At 44.7% G+C, this 22,868-nt stretch overlaps 1 protein-coding gene across 1 annotated transcript in view; it reads right to left on the reverse strand.

Annotated features, from left to right (window-relative positions):
- The window catches only part of HS6ST2 (heparan sulfate 6-O-sulfotransferase 2), a 163,339-nt gene that overhangs the window by 137,504 nt on the left and 2,967 nt on the right, over positions 1–22,868 (reverse strand). The gene's annotated exons all lie outside the window — the stretch shown is intronic.

A 22,868-nucleotide genomic window follows, 5' to 3' on the forward strand; every position in this document is an offset into this window, starting at 1 on the left:
TCTGCCCCTCCTTCTGAAGTATGTCCATAGATTTAAGCCTAATTATCTTCTTTAATCATGGAAATCCCCGCCATGCAGATTAGCGTCCGGGAGTCCTGGCCCTCGTAAGTGCTTCAGCCCAAGCTCCCCCCACTCCATAAACAGTCGGAGTGGGTCTGGGGGCATCGCAGGCCAGCGGCCCCTCTCCGTAACCCCCGGAGAGGGTAGGGGGTTGCCATTTACTCCCCTAGCAACCGCCAAATTCCTTACGAAGGTCAGAGGGATGGAAAACAGGTCCGCCATTCCTGCAGGCGGAAACCGGAACCCATGATCTTGGTTTTTTTGATGTTGAGCTTCAGACCATATTTTGCGCTCTCCTCTTTCACCCTCATTAAAAGGTTCTTTAATTCCTCCTCACTTTCTGCCATCAAGGTTGTGTCATCTGCATATCTGAGGTTGTTGATATTTCTTCCGGCAATCTTAATTCCGGCTTGGGATTCATCTAGTCCAGCCTTTCGCATGATGAATTCTGTATATAAATTAAATAAGCAGGGAGACAATATACAACCTTGTCATACTCCTTTCCCAATTTTGAACCAATCAGTTGTTCCATATCCAGTTCTAACTGTAGCTTCTTGTCCCACATAGAGATTTCTCAGGAGACAGATGAGGTGATCAGGCACTCCCATTTCTTTAAGAACTTGCCATAGTTTGCTGTGGTCGACACAGTCAAAGGCTTTTGCATAGTCAATGAAGCAGAAGTAGACTCTCTAGCTTTCTCCATAATCCAGCGCATGTTTGCAATTTGGTCTCTGGTTCCTCTGCCCCTTCGAAATCCAGCTTGCACTTCTGGGAGTTCTCGGTCCACATACTGCCTAAGCCTGCCTTGTAGAATTTTAAGCATAACCTTGCTAGCGTGTGAAATGAGCGCAATTGTGCGGTAGTTGGAGCATTCTTTGGCACTGCCCTTCTTTGGAATTGGGATGTAGACTGATCTTCTCCAATCCTCTGGCCATTGCTGAGTTTTCCAAACTTGCTGGCATATTGGATGTAGCACCTTAACAGCATCATCTTTTAAAATTTTAAATAGTTCAGCTGGAATATCATCACTTCCACTGGCCTTGTTATTAGCAATGCTTTCTAAGGCCCATTTGACTTCACTCTCCAAGATGTCTGGCTCAAGGTCAGCAACCACACTACCTGAGGTGTACGAGACCTCCATATCTTTCTGGTATAATTCCTCTGTGTATTCTTGCCACCTCTTCTTGATGTCTTCTGCTTCTGTTAGGTCCTTACCACTTTTGTCCTTTATTATGGTAATCTTTGTACGAAATGTTCCTTTTATATCTCCAATTTTCTTGAACAGATCTCTGGTTTTCCCCATTCTATTGTTTTCCTCTATTTCTTTGCATTGCTCATTTAAGAAGACCCTCTTGTCTCTCCTTGCTATTGTTTGGAAATCTGCATTCAGTTTCCTGTATCTTTCCCTATCTCCCTTGCATTTTGCTTGCCTCCTCTCCTCCGCTATTTGTAAGGCCTCGTTGGACAGCCATTTTGCTTTCTTGCATTTCCTTTTCCTTGGGATGGTTTTCGTTGCTGCCTCCTGTATAATGTTACGAGCCTCCATCCATAGTTCTTCAGGCATTCTGTCCACCAAATCTAAATCCTTAAACCTGTTCCTCACTTCTACTGTGTATTCAGAAGGGATTTGATTTAGATTGTATCTTACTGGCCCAGTGGTTTTTCCTACTTTCTTCAGTTTAAGCTGGAATTTTGCTATAAGAAGCTGATGATCTGAGTTACAGTCAGCTCCAGGTCTTGTTTTTGCTGACTGTATAGAGCTTCTCCATCTTTGGCTGCAGAGAATATAATCAATCTGATTTCGATGCTGCCCATTTGGTGATATCCATGTGTAGAGTCGTCTCTTGTGTTGTTGGAAAAGAGTGTTTGTGATTACCAGCTTGTTCGCTTGACAGAACTCTATTAGCCTTTGCCCTGCTTCATTTTGAACTCCAAGGCCAAACTTGCCAGTTGTTCCTTTTACCTCTTGATTCCCTACTTTAGCATTCCAATCCCCTGTAATGAGAGGAACATCCTTCTTTGGTGTCATTTCTAGAAGGTGTTGTAAGTCTTCATAGAACTGGTCAATTTCACTTTCTTCAGCACCGGTAGTTGGTGCATAAACTTGGATTACTGTGATGTTAAAAGGTCTGCCATGGATTCGTATCGAGATCATTCTGTCATTTTTGAGATTGCATCCCATTACAGCTTTTGCCACTCTTTTGTTGACTATGAGGGCCACTCCATTTCTTCTACGGGATTCTTGCCCACAGTAGTAGATATGATAGTCACCCGAACTGAATTCACCCATTCCCTTCCATTTTAGTTCACTGATGCCCAGGATGTCAATATTTATTCTTGCCATCTCATTTTTGACCACATCCAGCTTACTTTCCTTCATGGTTCTTACATTCCAGGTTCCTATGCAATATTCTTCTTTACAGCATTGGACTTTCCTTTCGCTTCCAGGCATATCCGCAACTGAGCGACCTTTCGGCTTTGGCCCAGCCGCTTCATCAGCTCTGAATCTACTTGTACTTGTCCTCCGCTCTTCCTCAGTAGCATGTTGGACGCCTTCCGACCTGAGGGGCTCATCTTCCAGCGTCATAACTTTTATATGCCTGTTGTCTTTGTCCATAGAGTTTTCTTGGCAGGGATACTGGAGTGGCTTGCCAATTCCTTCTCCAGGTGGATCACGTTTGGTGAAAACATAACTTCTCTAAGTTATTTAAGCCCCTTCGCCACGGCAAGGCAGTGATCCATGAAGGGGCCATGGTTCCTACATGCACGCAAGATGTCATGATGGCCATCGAAGGATCATTAGACAAACACATGAAAGACAAGGCTATAAATGGCAACTAGACCCAATGGCTGTGTTCCATCTACACTGTCTGAGCAAGTAATATTTCTGAATGCCCAGCTGTTGGGAATCAGACCTCCTCTCCCCTAAACTGTCCCCTGAGAGGCAGCCATTCCATCAGGCTGCCGCAGTGGGAGAGACAGGAAGCAGAAGGCTCCCTGCATGCACTTTTCTGGGGGCCAAGCTCCATCAGGCACCTCCTGCCACTGAACCGTGTCAGCTGGTCAGTACAGGAGCAAATGGGTAGAAATTGGTGCCTGAGTTTCCTCTTCCCTCCTTGCCTCCTTTCCCTGTTGTCTGTTTGTTTGTTTGTTAGAATGTAAGCCTGTGAGTAGGAAGTGCCTTGTTTTGATTTGATGTAAGCTGCTCCAGGAGCCTTTTCTGCTGAAGATCAGGGTGCAAATGCTGTGAAACAATAAATAAATAAATAAAAACCAGAACTGGAGAGTTGATGGTTGAGCTCAGGGGTTCCTTGTGGGCTTCCTGGAAGTGATGCATGGTTGTCCACTGTAAGACCAAGATACTGGATGAGATGGGCCATTGACCTGATCCAGGAGCCTTGTCTTATGTTCTTATAGTTACAGGAAGGTTAGCCGTGTTTGTCTGATGTAGTCATATTAAAATAAAATAAAAATCCTTCCAGTAGCACCTTAGAGACCAACTAAGTTTGTCATAGGTATGAGCTTTCATGTGCATGCACACTTCTTCAGATACCTTCAGATATATGTTCTTATAGTTCGTTGTCGTAGTCAGCAGAAGAGTGAGGGCTGGTGCACTGGTCAACCGGGGGAGGTAAAATATTCCACAAAGCTTAGAATGACATTACGTAGGTGGCATCTTTCATTACAATGTCCTTTGCTAGGAAGGACCCCTCCTGCTCTCAGCAGTGTACCCAAGCTTCTCCTCCTGGCCACCTGTGGGAACATCTGCCACATACAAGCAGAAACGCAAGCTATGGTTGCCACCTAGGAAAAGCCACGTGGAAGCCTTTGGCCCTCCAGGTGTTATCAGCCTCCCTCTCCCATCAGCCTCAGAAACTGAAAGCTGCACTCGAGTGACATATGGGGCTACAGGCTCCCTATCCCTGCCTTAGGTACAAACCAACAATCTGAATTTAGCCCCCAAACCAAGTAGTAACCAATGTAGGTGCCATAGCATTAGTGAAGTTGTGTGTGTGGTGTCTGATTTGCATGCTCCTCTGAAAAAAAAACACCGCAAGCCGCATTCTGGAGCAACAGAAATTACCCAAGAGTCTTCAAAGGCACAACGAATTGCAATAATCTAACTTGGAAGAGCCCAGGGCATGAATTGCCATGTCCAGGACTGGCTTGTAAAGTAAAAGAAATAAAAGCAGGACAACCATTAAGTACCTTCTGATTTTCAACCGCAAGTCTGACCCCATTCAAAACAGGCCACACACCAGTTGCCTTCAGCTGGCAGGTTGAGACCCACCAGTAGGTCACAGCCTGATTCATGCAACAGGAGAAACAGGTCCCCAAATGCATGTTTGGGTTAAAGTGGGTCCTGGGTCTGAAAAGATTGACGATACCTGCCCTAACCAGCAGCACCTTTTCATCCTATATCAATTTCATCTTCGGTCTGTCCACCCAGGCCAAACCTGACACCAGTTCAGAACTACAGAGTTTAGGTTCAAAGTGGTCTAACATTATTTTTTTAAGTTGTAGCTTGCATATCGCTTGTTCTAATTTTGGGGATGATGCATCCACCTGACAAAAATACCTCTTGCAGCTGCGTTTTTGGTCACAGGAACTTGGGCAGGCACGAACTCCTGAGATGCTGACTAGACTTCCAAGCCAGCAGGGGTGTGTGGCTGTTTCTGTCAAAACATGCCAAAGATTCAAGTCACACCTTTCCCACCTAAATAACCAGGTGCGGAGAACCCTACTGAGCCCATTGAGATCAAACACACAGCCTACAAAGCTCCCAAAATTATTTTAGAACTAGGTCACCACTCAACATACATCAGGAGCACATGAACTTGCCTTACACCCAGCTCAATGTGCTCAACACAGCACACCTCCTAGTAAGCACATCCAGGGTCGTGTACATTACTATTTCTTCAGTTTATTTGTTGCTTGCACATTAGGAAGCAATTTACAAAACATTAAGAACACGGAGCACAACATTTTATTTTTTTATTAACAAAAACAGACCCAATAAAACAGCAGCAAAAACACATCAATAAACAGCAAATCATCATCATCAGTCAAACATCTGGGAGAAGAGGCAAGTTTTTATCTGGCACCAAAAGGACACTAATGACAGAACCCGCAGACAATGGGGAGAACATTCCACAAGTGGGAAGCCACTACAGTACTGAAAATGAGTCCCCTCCCTTATCACCAGCCTGCAAACATTTGTTAGAGGATCTCAGGTGAATATCAAAATGTCCAGATATGTTTATATCAGGAGAGGTGCTCAGATAGATACTAGGCTTACATTAAATGCAAGTTGAGAGTTGAATAATGTTTCCCTATCAAGGAGTCTGGATAAAGAATAACGTTCCTTCTGTACAGCATTACCTGTTCCAGAATGAACAAGACAGCTTAATGCCACAAAATCAGCTCTCTCGGCTATAGAAATGCTGTTCTATCACATCTACAGGATACCTCTTCCAGATGCCGGAAAGGTAATGCAATTTGAATCGCATCCCAGATCCTTTTGGACATCTGGGTCTGTAATTGACACGCTGACTTTTCAACGCTCTTTGGAGATGTGGGAGGAGGCCACCTGCAGTTACATCTGTACTGAAATATGCAAATCTGGATGGACATCATTTTTAACAGCACAAGGCATTAAAAGTAATCAGCAATCACTTTTAAAATTCCACTTAATTCACATGCAAACACATATGCAGAGAGAAAAGGAAGATGTTCTGTGTTGACAAAACACAAAAAGGTCTAAATAAAATAATTGCCTACTGATTATTATTATTATTATTATTTAAAGCAGAAGGAAGGTCCATAGGTTGCTAAATAGGGAAGAAGGATTCAATCAGGATCCAAATTAATGGGAATGGGGAGAAGGTTGATTTGAAGAAATCTCATTTGTACAAGTTTCAGCTTATTATTTCAATTTTTATGTGGTAAAAGCAACAATTTCCAAACCAGAAGCATACTGGGGGGTTTCTGGAGCTATTTGTTATTAAGCAAATAAATAATGTAGAAAAACAGCTTCAGAAACCCCCCTGTATGCTTCTGGTTTAGAAACTTATTTGGTTGTTTTCTTAAAAAAAAAACACAACAACCTCAAAGCAGGGAGCCACAGGCCTCCCTTTATGGGAGACGTTCCCTCTCCTAAGACCATACTTGCCATCTGAAACTTTCATAAGTATTGTTGTTGTTGAACTATTTTAAAGGAGTGGAGAACCCTGCTCCCTGGCTTATCACAAAAATCTTTCTAGGGTTTAAAATTATTAAATAGTGGGTAGACGACACAGTGATTCTTCAAGAAGCTCTTTATTCGGAAGCCAGAACTGAACTGAACTGCATTGCTGAGCCGGCCTGCTTTTATAGAGGCTGGCTCAAACAATGTATCAAACATAATTCAAAGTTCCCTCCTAAAGTTCCCTCCTAAAACAACTGTCGAGGACCTGAGGGAAAACTATATACACAAGTACATAACAAAAATAATCTATTAATCTAACTGAGCAAAATGTTGCAGCCTATGTCTGCCTATGTGTGATATGTGAGAAGAACATCAACACAGGAAGGCAATGAGCAATTGGCACAGAATACTAAGAAGAATCAAATATGGGGAAACAACACAAAACACAAATCTTGTTTGTGTGGACAAGAGTTCTAAAAAGAAAAGCATTTTTAAAAACCAAAATGAGGAAAAGTGACCAGTGTTTTGGTACACATTGCTGTAAAACTATTGTTGATTCCACCTTAAACATCACTTATTATTTTGAACTTCCACCACCTGCTACACTTTTGCTTTAGCCTGGGGAACAGCACATGATCCACAAGTGCTCTGGGAATCCTGGCTGCAATGCTTGCAAAAACACATTTCCAAAGCCCAATTTAGCAATTTTCTTTGAGGAGCTATGTTTTGAATTTTAAAAGCGTCTGGAGAGCCAGTAGCATTAGCTCCACCCACTGATGGGAGTTCTTCTTCTTCTTTGGCAATCACTCGTAGCCAAGTAAGATTGTCTTCCATAAACACGGTTTTAACAATGGGTCTGTAAGTGACTGTGGGGGCTAATTCTGAATCCACACATCCTTCCACAGTGGGGACATTGGTTTCCGGGAGTTGATCATGGTGTCGATTTGCCAAGCGTGCCTTCCTCTTAGCACGTTTCTCCCTTGCGTCCTGAGATCGAGTTTCTTCAAAGCCCACAACACCTTTGGTAAAGGCTGTTCTCCAACTGGAGCGCTCGCAGGCCAGTGTTTCCCAGTTGTCAGTGTTTATACTACATTTTTAAAGATTTGCCTAGAGACAGTCTTTAAACCTCTTTTGTTGACCACCAGTATTACGCTTTCCATTTTTAAGTTCGGAATAGAGTAGTTGCTTTGGAAGATGATCATCAGGCATACGCATAACATGACCAGCCCAACGAAGTTGATGTTGAAGAAGAATCATTGTTTCAACCCTGGTGATCTTTGCTTCATCCAGTACACTGATATTAGTTAGCCTATCTTCCCAAGTGATGCGTAAAAAACTGGTGATGTGTAAACACTGACAACTGGGAAACATAGTGCTCCCCTTCCATAGCGCTGTGGGTGTTCTGAGCTGTCAGCATCCCTCTCCTCCTCCACTATCCCGCTGGGCTCATCCCCATCCGGGAGCCCCGGCACCGCTGGATTGGGCTCTCTGCTGACCCCAAGTGGTGGTCCCCTACAACAAGCTCCAGAAAATAACCTTGCATATAAACTCACATTTTCAAGAAAACAAAACAAATGTTTAAAAGCAAGTCCAACAAAATATACAGGCCAGCAATATACTATTATAGATTAGTTAAAAGCCACTTCATAGATCATAGAGTTGGAAGAGACCACAACAAGGGCCATCCAGTCCAACCCCCTGCCAAGCAGGAAACACCATCAAAGCATTCCTGACAGATGGCTGTCAAGCCTCTGCTTAAAGACCTCCAAAGAAGGAGACTCCACCACACTCCTTGGCAGCAAATTTAAAGTAACTTCTGGTAGGACCATATATATACTTCTGGTAGGACCATATATATACCAGAGCACCTCTGGTAGTCAAATTTAAAAAGCAATCAAGTCTACTAATACCTTCCTCTGGTGCCCATTTACATCAGTGGCAAACATGATTCTCAACAATTCTGATTTAAATGAATAAAGGGCAAATTAACCTCAACTAACGCAGCACAGAGGCAAAACCTACACAGCAAAACTTCATGACACCTCCACCTATGTATATTTCATTTCCTAAAACCCACCCATGATTCTCCCCTACATTTGATAATTTAATATAACATACTGCCAAGTTCAGAACAGATCACAAGTTATAAATATGAATCTCCCGCAGAAGCTTAGATGCATTTCAATAGCACTGAAAGCAATCATTTATAGTACCATTTTAAAATTTATAATATCCCAGAAAGGCAGAGATTGTTGCATGATGTACAGAAAAACTGCTTTTACTGAGCACCGGAAAGCTTTGCTTATGCGTGGAAATCTTCCTCTGCTAAAGATGGACTGGCACAAATGACAGATTGGATGAAATGAAACATAATGAATAATTTGTGCTAGCTTGGAGCAGCCAGCTATGTATCTTCCTATAAACCAACACTTTCAGAGCTGTATACAGATACAAAACATTTAGGACTTTTTCACCAACATCACCAAGCTGCTTTAAAAAGGTGTCACTAAATAATTAACTCAGCAATCAGAACCGGGAAAAGGAGAAAACATGGCCCTAATCCAGCACACATACTGAAGTTCCACCAGCACCTTGAGTCTTAAACACATATCATTTTAAACATGTACTGTTCTTTCCTGTGGGACTGTCATATTCAGAGTATCAGATCTTGGCATAAGGACAAGCATATAGCAGAATTGTAGAATTGGCAGGGAGCACAGGGGTCATGCACTTCAACCCCCTGCAATGCAGGAATTGCAGCTAAAGCCAATTAAGGTGAAACCACCACATTCTGTTCCTCTTTCGAACAGTTCCCACTATCAGAAAGTTCTTCCTGGTGTTTAGTGGAATCTCCATTCTTGTCATTTGAATCCACTGGTTTGGATCCTACCCTCCAGAGCAGAAGAAAACAAGTTTGCTCCATCTTCCATGTGACAGCCTTTCAGGTATCTGTGTCTTCTTTTCCCTCATTTTAGGAAGTGGGAAAAACATTTTCCCACCTCCAGTCAACCTGTTCTCCAAGAATTCTCAAAAATTATTGGCAGAGGCTCTGGGGTTACACCTTCAAGTTCCTTGAGTACCCTTGGGTGCAGCTCATTAGGCCCTAGAGGTTTGAATTCATTTAAAGTAGCTGGGTGTTCCCTTCCTACCACTTGAGCCTGAGGTCATACTGAATTTTAGCCTGCCTGACATTCTCCCTGCAAGTGATGGCTACTCGTTTAAACACTTCCTTCATTATTTGCCCCATTACTTACACAACTCCCTTTTAGCTCTCAGGCCATCTAAACACTCCTTATGCAGCCAAACACACCAGTTTCTTTAGGTGACTCCTTTTCTTTCTTGTTGTAATTGTTTGCGATTCTACCTTCAGTATCTCACCTTTCAGAAACTCCCATCCACCATGAACTCCCTTCTCTTTGAGTATTTCTGACCATAGGATCACACCCAGTAGTTCCTTAAGCTTTTTTGAAATCGGCTTTCCTAAAGTCCTGACTACACGTTGTTATAAGAATTTTGAGGTCATACCTATATATATATATAATAATGGTTCATAAAACATGTACATGAATGTACAGAAACATGTCTGAAGCAGCACAGGAAAACAGGCCTGACTGACACCATTTTGACTCTCTCTGACCAGGTGTTCCTCTGCAAGGAAGAAGGGGGGTGGGGGGAACCTTCTCATTGTCTCAGGAATTAAAGTGATAACCCTGGCATCCTGATACCTGAGTGCCAGACAAAAGGGTGTGATTAACTTGGCTGGGAAACAGGGAAATGTAAATATCTCTCAATTTTGTTGATTAGGTTTTGGGGGCAGGGGGCAGGGTCCAGACTGCTCAGATTACTGCCACCAGACCTCCCCTTTCATGATGTACCTATGATGAATCTAGGGAGGGGGGGTCTTGGGCTACACCCCTTCTGTGACATATGGATGATGCTTCTGGGGGGTGGGCTGAAACCAATTTCAAATTTCTTTTTAAGGGCAAGACATCTTTGTTTGGGGTTCCTTCCTTGTTCTCCTGTGTGAGAGGAAGGACCCTGTTGCAACAGCGAAAATAAAGGCTTTGCTTCTCAAACTTCTCTGGTTGGCCTCTGTTATATTCTCCAACCGATGGAGAACCCAATAAGGGAATAAAGGCAGATTTTTGCCTATATCAACGTACAACTACACTTGGCCTTCCCTTTCCTCTGCATAATGAACCCCTGGAGGATGTGTCCTACCAAGATTTCTGCTACTTCTGTTCTTCCCTATTAGTGAAGAGCAGATCCCCTTGTTGCTTCTTCCACATTCAGGGAGATGAAATTGTCAGTAAGTCTTCCTATAACAGTAGTTTCCAAATTGAAGCAAACCAAGAAACCACACTTGGCAACACTGAAGCACATCAAGATAGCAAACCACTGATTGTTCCCAATCAGTTTCCTGGTCTGCTCACGCTATGATGGAAATGTGTTTAAATGGAGAAGGGAATGCTTTTGCATCCTAATATTCTGCTTCCAAAAATCTGTATTGGCTTGAACATAGTTACAGAAGAGGCAGGATGACCACGAATCTCAAAGGGATGCTCCTTCCACACAGATCAGAGACAGGGAGGGTGGAGAATCTGTCCAATTAGCTTTAAAGATTAACTTTTTATGCAATCTCCTTCTGTTTGCTGTCCTGATCAAAGGTTAGTTTATTTGTACTGGCCAACTTAAACGGTTAACTTGACCAGTTTCTGAAGATGTCATGTCACTGCTGATGTGTAATGGTCAACATGGCAGTAATTATGTAACAAATAGGACTTCTGCTGTTTGTGAGAAGGCATACTGTAACAGCTGTGCAAACCCTGTGACTATTAAAGTTCGCATCACTGTATGGGGCTGTCCTTTACTGCAGTAAATATTGTCTTGCCTGAATATTGGTTGAGTTTTTAGTCATTTAGTTCCCTACCAGGAAACAAACTTAGAGTGTTTAGTATGTCAACAGTTCTAAACACTGATGTTTTAAAGTTTTATCTGTGGTTTTAGATATGTATTTGCTATCTTGTGAATTCCTGCACATAAGTGATGGCCTATCAACTTTATCACTGTTGAATCTTCACGGGTACAAGCATTTCCACTAAGAAACCCAAAATAAGCGAAGTGACTGGACTTTGAGAGTATTCGTATACATGGGCTTTATACTTTATGTGGGTGAGTGGCCAGGAGGTTGTATCTAGCTAAGTCAGTGTTTCTCAACCTTTTTTGGGCCACGGCACACTTGTTCCGTGAAAAAAATCACGAGGCACACCACCATTAAAAAAGTTAAAAAAATTAACTCTGTGCCGCCCTATATTATAATTATGACTGTAAGAAACACTTGCCAAATATTGCTTTCCGGCGGTTCAGTGTTGTGTATTGGCGGCCGCCAGGCTCGTTTGCACTGAGCTTTGGGAAAGAGGAGGAGAAATATTGCTTTCCGGCAGGTCAGCGCTGACTATTGGCGGCCACCAGGCACGTGGCAATGCAAATCGCCCTTCTCGTCGCCGCACGTCACGGCACACCAGCCAGCGTCTCGCGGCACACTAGTGTGCCGTGGAACAGCGGTTGAGAAACGCTGAGCTAAGTCATCCTCAGAGTAGACTCACTGGAACAGCCTTAGCTCTACATGCAGAAGGTCCCAAGTTCCAACCGCAGGGTCTCAAAGTATGGCTGTAGGGGACTCCTTGCCTGAAATCCTGGAGAGGCTGCTACCAGTCAGTGCAGACGATATGGAGCCAGACTGACCATTGGGCATGAATAAGCTTCTCCCTAATTGCACAAGTCACTTATGCAGACAGCGCTGGTTTGACGTCTACTGGGGACTGCATAATATTCCAAAGCAAAAGCTTGAGTTATGTCCCGGCAGAGAGATGGTTTCTGACTCCTGCTCATTTCTTTGCTTTACTGTCATTTCAAGTCTTCTGTCTATTTCCCCCTCATCACACTCACCTCTCCACAGGACTCATGTGCGCTATCGATGGGAAAGGTCTATTAAAATGACATCTACCTCCAGGATGAGAAAACATCCATGACAACTGAAGCAGCTTTTAAAAGCTATTACATGCACACACCCCTTCACTACTGTCAAAAAAGGAAGTCCAGGAGATTATGACTGACTGCTGAGTATTGATTTAAAATCCAGCTACAATTCCAGAGGCAGACATGACCACATGACCACAGCAAGGGCACCTGGGAGGTCTTGAAAATTCACCAACTTGGCAGACTGCTTAATGATTTTACTGCATGTTGTAGCAAACATAATGCACTGTGTTAAAGGCTGTGTGATTTCTAATTGCACCTTCACTGGTTATTTTAGAGTATTTTACTGTATTGTACTGCAATTTGCATTCCACTGAATTAAAGGTGTAATATGTGGCGGATTAGTGCCTGCTGAGGATTCTGGTGTGTTGGGGGTTAAACTATCCCTCCAACGATAGGCAGTTCTCCAGGAGGCAGAACTAGACTGTGTTTGAAAACAAAAGAGGGATAATTGGTCGGAGTCAGTTGGGGGGGGGAGGAGTTGGTTGGGGAAGGTGGAGAGTGAGATGGTGGGGAGTGGGAGGTTAGGTTTCGGAGAGATGAAATGCTCTAATAAGACTGTGTCCTATAATGAAAGGAATGCACTATAAGTTACCAGTGAAATCCATGTTCTCAAGTTAATAAATAAAGTTAAATGTGCTTAAACATTAATTGACTCCAGCAGTGTGCCAGTTCCTCTAGTTGTGTGACTAAGAAGAGAACCAAGCTTCCCTGGGGTCAGGAAAGGAAGCTAGTTCAAAGTACTTCTGACAAACTAAGGGCTGGTCAGTGAAGCCAAGAAAACCACAAAGTGGCCCGAGGGAGAGGCCAACCAGAGCATGAGAGGGAAAACCCCACTGGTAGTAAGGTGTTGAGAGGCTTTGGATAAAGTGCCCTGAGCCTGAGGTAACCTAGAGCCAGGCCGTATCTTTTGTGAAACTGGAGGTTTAATCCCGTTTTTGCTGAAAGCACAGTAGGAACCACTGTCTGGGGGTTAGAGACTCGTTGTCCTTCACATAATACAATGCAATAAAATATATAAAAGAAGGAACAAAAATACAGTACAATTAAGAATCAATATAGTTAATGTGGGCATGCCTGCATTTGAAATTTGCCAGGTGCAAATTTCAGCCACTTGCGACCAAGTGAAGATGCCCGGGCACCAAAATGGTGCCTGATGTCTCTACCAACTGGAAGTGCATGCCTGGGCATCCCGGGATCTAGATTGTTTTCACACACTAGCAACACATCCTACAGAATTCTCTTTGTTATATTTTATCTGCACAATCAGAATGAATTTCAGGAACCAAAAGGTCCTATTGAAAAATACGACTTTCGAGCCATCCAGCCCCAAAATAGCAACACGGTATTCTGTTTTGGCAACTGTAACCCTGGTTTAAGGAGCCATTTGTAGCCTAGCTTATTTATCCGAGTTCCTGCCACTTGGCTGCATGCCCTGGGCCACCTGAATGAAGCCCACGGACCACCAGTGGCCCAAGGACTACAATAATAGATTATACAGTCATAGGTCCATTAAAACAAAACTAAGTACAGTGGTACATCTACTTACGAATTTAATGCGTTCCGAACGCACATTTGTAAGTCGAAAAAAATGGTAAGTCGAATCCCATAGGAATGCATTGGGAGAAAAAATTCGCAAGTCAAAGCAACCCTATCTAAAAATTCGTAAGCAGAAAAAATCCTATCTAAACCGCATCCAAGATGGCGGACGGAGCTCCATTTGTAAGTAGAAAAATTCGTAAGTAGAGTTATTTGTAAGTAGAGGTACCACTGTAAGAGTATGTTTTAATGATCATGTTTTTATTCTTAAAGCACAATATGACACCAGAGGGGGGAGGAACATGAAATACAAATGGCAATTACCGGTAAGAGTGCGTGTACCCCATTATGAAACATTTAAGCAGAAAAGAGGAACTTGGCCACTAACTCTGTTATTAACTTGTTTGTACAGTATCAGCCAATAAATATTCCAGATACACCACCTAGCATCCTTCCAGGGTGTTTCCTTGTAAGGGGCAAAGTGGTACATGACATTCAAAATAGGCATGGCCCAGATGAGGAATCCCTAACCTAGGACAGGGTAGGAAAATTTATGGCTCTCCAGATGTAGCTTGGAGCCAATCCAGCAACAGCTGGAGGGCGATCAGTTCACCATCCTTGACTGCTAGAGAGCCAGGGATAACGGAGTTGTGTGTGTTTGGTTTTTAAAGGAAAACTCAATTTAAGCCACAGGGACACTTGCAAGAGTCGGTGGTTTCTGGAAAGCCTCCAATATAGCTTGTTATGCACTCCTGCCTCAAACACTACTGAGAGTATCTCCAGAGGTCCCTGCTGCTTCGTTTTTCTCTTCTTTACAACATGGACCATGAATTTATTGCTATAGACAAGTTAGGTAGATGCTTTCCATAATAATTAGCTGAGGTTGGGAAGGCGCTCAATTCTTTCAGACTCTCTTGCCCACGTGTTCGGATTTTTTTTTTTGTTCCAGGATGTTGTTTTCTGCTTTCCTCTCCAGGAGCTCTGTGGTGTATATGAGTCAATCAAATGACCCAAGAAAGTAACATTTTCTCCCTAATCCAGTATCCCATAATAAACCCACTGGTGCCAATTTGGGATTAAGACATCCAGACACAGGACTGTTTCAAAGGAGATGGAAATTCGCAGGCCAACACGGCTGGGGTTTCTGCCATGTGCCCTGACACCCTAGTTGTAGAAGCTGCTCCAAAAGGGTAACCCCCTTTGTTTTCAGGGATTGGGGGAGGAGTGTCAGTGAAAAATAATTGGAGTCAATGCTTCACTTCCTTTGGGAAACCACAAAGGAACCAAAATATTCACATAAATTCACCACTGCTGGTGTAATGCTGTCATGCAAATCAATTATGCAACCTGCATTTGGGCTACTGTGGGCAGTTCTGACCACCCCACCTCAAAAAGGACATTGTAGGTTCATAAAAGGGCAACCAAAATGATTAAGGGGGTGCAACAAATCCCCCAAGAGGAAAGGTGACAGCATTTGGGACTTTTTTATTTGGCGAACAGGCAAGCAAGAGTTGACATGAGTTTATAAAATTGTGCATGTTTGTCTTCGTCTGTCGTGGCACTAGAACGTGGCACAGCAAATCTGAATGATTTAGGACATACGGTAATTTCATGCAGCATAGTTACTACCAGTATGGAACTCATTCCCACCAGAGGCAATGGTGCCCACCAGCTTGGGTGGATTTAGAAGAGAATTAGGCAGATTTGTGGAGAATAAGGCTATCAACGGCTACTAGCAATGATGGCCATGCTCAGCGCTATTTTTTTTTAGAAAAAGAGGTGCCAGAACTCACCATGGACACCTCCCTCATTTTCTTAGAATGGCAATGGCACCCACCAGAGGTGCTGGAACTTAGATCTAGCGAGTTCTGGCTGAAAAAAAGCCAGCAATGCTTCTGAATACAGATGCTGGAAATCGCAGGAGGGGAAAGGACTCTTATGCTCCAGCCCTGCTTGAAGGTTTCCCATGGGGGCATAGAGTTGGCCATCATGAGAAGAGCTAGATGGGCCGTTGGCTCACTCTGCTCCTAGCCACTCAATGAACCTTAAAGGTATCCCCACTAGTATAAAAAAGGAAGTCCCATAGTATAAAAGCTCAGAGGCAGAGCACTTGCCTTGCAGGCACAAGCGAGTCTACCCCATTGTGTCAAACAGGTCTTATTCTCAGTGCCTGAGATTGTAGCTTTAGAACAGCCTTCCCCAACCTGGTGCCCTCCAGGAGTTTTAGACTATAATGTCCATCACCAAGTGAGCTGGCTAGGGCTGATGGGAGTTGTATTCCAACTGATCAGGAGAGCACCAGGCTGAGGAAAGCATCCTTTAGAAAGAGTGTCAGGGAAAACTAGCAACTAACATGAGAATATGGTACCTGGAAGATCTGCTGAAAAGGAGGCCCAAGGCTGTAGCTCTTTTGAGTTTTATCTCTGCCTGATCTCAGCAGAAAGAACTTTGGCTAATCCCTCACCAGCTGGTGGCTGTTAGACTGACAGCACAAAAGAAAAGGAGCGCAATTTCATCTAACAGGTGTGAGGAGGAGGGAAGAGAATGATGTTCACACCCAGCTTTCCTTTTTTAGCAGACACAAACTGCAATCACAATAATTGCTCATCAAGAAGACAGTATTTCCAGGCGGGGAGAAGGCTCTCATTGCAGTTATGCAATTATTTTATTAAAAAGGAAGAGTACATAGGCATTAAAACTGTTTTAGGGGTTGTTGGGGTTTTTTTTCTGGGGGGGGGGGGATTCTACAAGAAAAGCCAAAGTCAGCACATAAGGAAAAAATCCAGAATTCACAGGAGAGCAATACCTGGCCAACCAAAATGTTGCAAGCTCCCGAGTTTTCCAGAACTCTTTATCAGGCTAGATATTAAACTAAGCAGCCATGGGGACCGGGGGGGGGGGGGGAGAGAGAGAGGAAAGAGGAAAATGCTAGATTGTTGTTAAAGGCATAAAGCAGGAGTGGGAAACCTTGGGGCTGGGGCCCAAATATGGCTCGCAGCCCTCTATATCTGGCTCACAGCCCTGTCACCAGGCCACACAGCTCACTGCCCCTGCTTCACACACCCCACACCCCCTGCATGTGCTTATGCCTGGCTGGAACGTGTCCTTGAGCTCTAATAACACCACTTATTTGTCTTGATGGAGGTGGGAGGTGTACCGTGTTTCTCCTAAAATAAGACGTGCCTCTAAAATAAGCCATGGCACGATCTTTTAAAGGCAAAAAAAAATAAGACATCCCCCCAAAATAAGACGTGTTGGGGGGGGGTACCGGTACCTACCCGACCCTGACGTTCGCGGGACCCTCCTGGGCAGGAAATAGCCGCCTCAACCCTGCTGTGAGGCCGTAGCAGGAGACCCGGGAACTCCCCTGCGGAAGAATTGGGCACGCACACAAAAAACAAGTAAGCGGCGGCTGATCCTTCTGGCCCCGATGCCGTCCGACGCCACAAAGGAGCCTCAAATGAAAGGGGGAGCGCGAGCGCTCCAACGCAGCCATTGCTGGAGTTAGCCCCCAGGCGTCTCCAACCGATAAGAAGCTCCGCAGAAAGCCCCCTAGGAGGTCGGAGAAAAGGCAGCTCTCCAGCTGATCGGCGGAGAAGCGCCCGCCCAGGCGATGTAGGGGCGGACTCCAAGCGAAAAGCAGGCACAGCTTCCTGAACGCTCACGGCTTCTCGAGCACTGGCGGGGTGGCCGCGCAGGCAGGGGACTCCCAGCAGCTCGGAGCTGCTGCTGAAGAGAGTGCACACCCTCAGGTGCTGGGGCAAAGTCCCAGCCGCGCCGCGCCGCGCCGCGCCGTGCCGTGTGAAGCCCAGGGACCCGGCAGCGGGCGGCGCACAAAGCCGCAGGACCCAGCAGCAGCAGCCTCAGCCGTGCCGCGCGAAGCCCCAGGACCCGGCAGCGGGATCAGCGGGCGGCGCGCGAAGCCCCAGGACCCGGCAGCAGCCTCAGCCGCGCCGCGCTGCGTGAAGCCCCAGGACCCAGCAGTGGGCGGCGCGCAAAGCTGCAGCAGCCGGCAGCAGCCGGCAGCAGCCTCAGCCGTGCCGTGTGAAGCCCTGGGACCCAGCAGCAGGCTCAGCGGGCGGCGCAAGAAAGCCCCGTACCATACTTAATAATGCTGTACCATGCTTACCGGTAATAAAACAAATAAGACATCCCCGAAAATAAGCTGCAATGTATTTTTTTAGAGGAAAAATAAATATAAGACGTGTCTTATTTTAGGAGAAACACGGTACCTGTGTCTGTCTCCATGTCACATCTGTTGTTCCACCCACTTTTTGCCTCTGGCCGATACCGGCATGCGCATGCACACACAGGCAGGCTGATGAGCACAGATTAAATCCTACTAGGAACAGAGTGGTGCTGCCAATGCAGGATTAAACCCTGTCCTCCAAGCCCATCAGCTGATGCCACCAAGTGATGTCAGGCATGACTGCAGGGAAATGGCCGGCTGGGCCAAACTGGGTCCCAAGGGGGCCAAGGTTGGTTCGTGGGCTGGAAGTTCCCCACTCCTGGTCTGCTCTCACTGGCAGAAGCCCTCCAGGGTCACAGGCAGAGAAGGGCTTCCCCCATCACCAGATACCTGAGCCTGTTAACTGGAGAGAGGAGCCACATCAGGGAGAGGTGACTGCAGGAGAAGGACCGTGAGCATGGGAGGGGCATTTCTAGGGCCCAAGGAAAATCAACAAACCCCTTTGTTGTTTCCTCAATAGCCAGGAGTTTTAATGTAATGTTAATGTAATCTTGTTATATTTATAGCACTGAAATGTTGGGTTTTAATTTTCTCATGCTTGCTATTATGCAGTCATTTTATTATGTTATTGTGAAATTTTTCTTGCAATGGTTGATTTTGAGATGCTTTCCTGCTTCCTTTGCTGCAAGCTGCTTTGAGCATGATTCTTTTTGGGGGGGAAGTGGCATACAAATACAATTATGAATGAATGAATGAATGAATGAATGAAAGAATGAAATGGAACAGGCTGAGCCTGGGGTCTTCTGCTATGGAGTAACACACACACACACACACACACACACACACACACACACACACACACACGTAGAGGCAGGAAAACCCTCCTGATCTCTCAAATACAGGAATATTACTGGCCTGCTTCACATGGATATAAGGGCAGCATGCGGAAACATCAACTATCCTTAGGATCAGACCAGGTTTTGAAACAGTTCAACATTGCAAACCCTCCCCATTTTACAGTAGACAGACCCCCCAACTTCACATTTGCTGATCCACAAGATGGCTTGGCCACCCAATGTCCCAAATTGGATCTCGCTCTGTCTTACAAAGAGTCCGGTTTGGGGTAAGGGCGAGGAGGTTGGAACAGTTCAGAAGCCCATTCAACAAACCTGGAGCCTTGCTTGTTACTGCCTATAAAAGTCTACCAAGCACATGGATGGAATAAAAGAAGGATCCAGGGTCTTGAATGGGCACAGTTAAGATTCTTTCTTTCTATAGGGATTTTCAGATGCATGCAGCCCTGCAAGGAGAGAAAGGAATGGAATTCAAAAAGGCGCACGGGAGACAAAGGAAAGGATGGGGGAGGCAAACAAGCGTGGGGTCTCATTTTGCAATGAAGACAGGCAGGCAGAGTGGTAATGATTTTGAGCCTTCACCATAGATGCCAGTGTGGTGTTAACTGGTGAGAAAGACAATGCACAACCGGTTTCACATAAATCTGTGCTTAGACCTGATGGTTCAGGTAGCATGCAATAGAATAAATATTAAGGAAATGTGTCTGGCAGCCACAGAACCACACAGTTTTGCTTTTTGTGCCACCTACCTCATGTTTACCCTGCCTATACTAGGGTAATCACAGTTGCATCATCTTACGCCCCAGATGTATAAGCTTTTTTAAAATCCAAATGTTAATTACTGCAATCAAGAATTTCTTTAAACGCATCCAAGGCACTGTTTGGAATGGGAACTAACGCCCTTGTCAGCAACACTGCTTATCATCGCAGCTCAGGCTTTTCTTTTCATTTTTTAATGACTGCACATATCTAGAAATTTTAAGTACCAGAAGATGCCAAACTTAAACCCAAACCCAATTCCGGAGTGAGAAGTCACCTTGCTTCTTAGAGCAAAGATTTAAAATATACTAAACTTGCAGCTGCTTCTCAAAAATCAGAACCCTGCTCATAAGCGCACCTTGGTGGCTTTATCAACACAGTGGCTTTCAGGTCTGATTAGAGACCTTAAAGAAATAAGGAAAGATTTGAAGAACCACCCTGGATAAAAAGCCTCAGAGTAGCTGTTTTTGAGAAAGAGGAACTTGGTCCTATTTGTATGTGACTGAAAGCAACTAGGAACCCCCAAAAGGCAGCAGAGATTGCCTCCTGGATTTATCCACAAACCACAGGCCTTCCTTCCACAGCTGTCACAAACAAAGCTGCCTGGAAGCCACACGACTTGGGTGAACTGCAAGCTTTATTGAATGCTCTGCTGAAGACGAGCCGCGCAGCCTGCACATCCCTTTGTTCCAAATAGCCATTTTAGGATGGATCTCTGCTGTGCCTCTTAGCCCTGCATCACGCACCCACATACCCTTCCCTCCTTTGTGCCGTGTCGTTCCCCGCCCCTCCTTGCACACACAAAGAAGCTATGTAATATATATGCTTGTCCCAAATTCATATGCAGCTCAAGTCTCTGAGTATCTGGGACTCAGTGGTTTCCTTGGTTCACAGCTGATCCGTGTATGTCTTGTGATCCCAAGGCATTTCACACATCAGAGCAACTCGGGATATACCCCAGACAATCTCCTGCAACAGCTCTTTTCCTGCGTCTCCAGTCAAAAAACTAGAAGATATTTTATATCAGTGACCAAGACCAGTCAGGCAAAAGCACAAACAGGCAGCCAATGCAAAGGACCCTGGAACAAAGAATGCAGAGACATAAAATTCAATTACTGGGAGAGACCCCAGAACTTCAGGAATGTTTATCCCATCAGTCTCCAGAAATTGGATTAGTTGACAGCCCCAGAGTTGTTTAAACTATTTAAACTAGGTCTTTTGTATGCTAAACAGGGGCTCTGTTTTTGAATTGCAAATACCAAGCAAATCATTATCTCAGTTCCTGAGATGGATAAGACTCCTGGATTAACAAGCAGCAGCTGTGCATGTCCTTCTAGGTGCAATGTTTGTAGTTGGGCTGAGCAAAAAGAAGAAATTATGGGACTCAAGTAAAGCTGAAACTCAATGAGGAAAAAAAGGATCTCTGGAAGTAAGTTAAAAGAATTAACTCTGCATATTTCATGTTTTACAAAGGAAGGTAATCCCAAGCATGCTAGGTGCTAGATGTGGTGCTCCCACGGGCAGTAATGAAGTGGGTGGGCATGGAAAAATGCAGTCCCTGGAGCAAAGAAGTGCAGCATGAGCTTTCAAAGCCAATGAGAGGTCTTGCATGGCTCAGCAGAGTCTACCTTCCTCAAACACAACCAGCATCAACAGATGGAGAAAGCACATAGACAAGACAAGCTCTTGCACCTTGACTCTGAAAGGGCTGTTCGTCTGTCTCACACACACCCCCTCACACAATTTTTATGACACATTCAACCATCCTTGTGCTAGACAGCACTGTCTACAAAGAGGCGACTTCATACTGAACTCAAAATGCTATTTTGGACACAGGACCAAAAGCAAGATATCTAGCTGGGTGGGAGGGCAGAATTGGCTCAGAGGCAGGACAATGAGCTTACAGCAGAAAAGATAAGGCTGTGAAGATAAATAAGGCCCAGTAATCCCTTCGGTCTGGGGCTTTGAGCCTGCTTGGTAACATCATCTCACTGAACGATGGGGAACTTGTGGACCTTCAGATGTTGTTGGCCTACAAATTCCAACATCCATGCTGGCTGGGGATCATGGGAGTTGGGATTCCAATAACATCCAGAGGGCCAAAGCCCTGAGATCTAGTATCTCTTGTGTGAACCGGCCTAAAAACAAAAGAGGTAGGTACCACCACTTGCTAAATCAGTTTTCCCCTGCATGGGGCCCTGCAGACGGTTTGGACAACAGTCCCCATCAATCCCAGCCAGGCTGATGGGATTTGGAGTCCAGCAACATCTGGAAGACACCCTAAATAGTTGGGTATTGTTCTCATTATTAGCTCAGTCTTAAGTACCAGCCAATGGGCAGTTAAGGATGCATTTTGGGGAAAGGCAGAGGATTTTGCTTACCAGAACAAATTAAATCAACTACAAAACAAAACCCCTTGATACACTTGGATAACCCGCATTCATGATTCCTGCTAATTTCAGAGGGTAGAAGAACAGAGCAAAAAAGAGGGGATCTTTAAGATTCCCAAGCGCAAACTGGACAGGTGTAATGTGTTGAGATGGTAACAGATGACTATAAAATTTCTCTTGAATGGGCAATGGGGGAGGGCTGGAGGAATTGCCAGATTATAATGTCCGGAAGGGGGAAGGATGTCTGGGAAATATTGGAAGGCTTTTATTACTGTGCTAGAACACTGGAGTGAGAATGGAAAGGGTTGGAGAGATTACATGTTCTGTGGAGCGAAAGATTCTCTCTCCAGAAAGGAGAAATGAGGTGAGGGGAGATGTATTAACCCTCCATACTTTTTTTTAGAGGCAAGGAGTTTTCTGTTTGCAAATGATGGGATAAAACAAGAGGAAATCTAGATCCCAGTGTGTTTTTAAGAAGCCAGTGCTAGAACACCAGATCCTAACCCAGTTTCCTCAAAAAAATAAATAAATTGCTGATTGGGAATTCTTTCCAGGTAGGCCTCTCCTGGAAGGTTCCACTGGAACCAAGGGAACTATTTCCTCCCAAATCAGATGTGCTTGGGATTGTGAGACCAAGTTGGACTCTTGGGAATTTTTACTCAAAAACTGGGCAACAGCAAGATCACAAGGGCTCTCCCTGGAAATAAGGAGAGTGGAGGATAGGAGGCCTCAATTCTGTGCATGTTTACTGCAAATGTAAACCAGGGTCTTATTCCCGTAAGAACATAATAAGAGCCTGTTGGATCAGGCCATTGGCCCCTGTAGCCCAGTATCCTGTCCTCACAGTGTCC

This window comes from Zootoca vivipara, chromosome Z2 (genome assembly GCF_965207765.1).
Source record: "Zootoca vivipara chromosome Z2, rZooViv2.hap1.1, whole genome shotgun sequence".
Classification (NCBI taxonomy): Eukaryota; Metazoa; Chordata; class Lepidosauria; order Squamata; family Lacertidae; genus Zootoca; species Zootoca vivipara.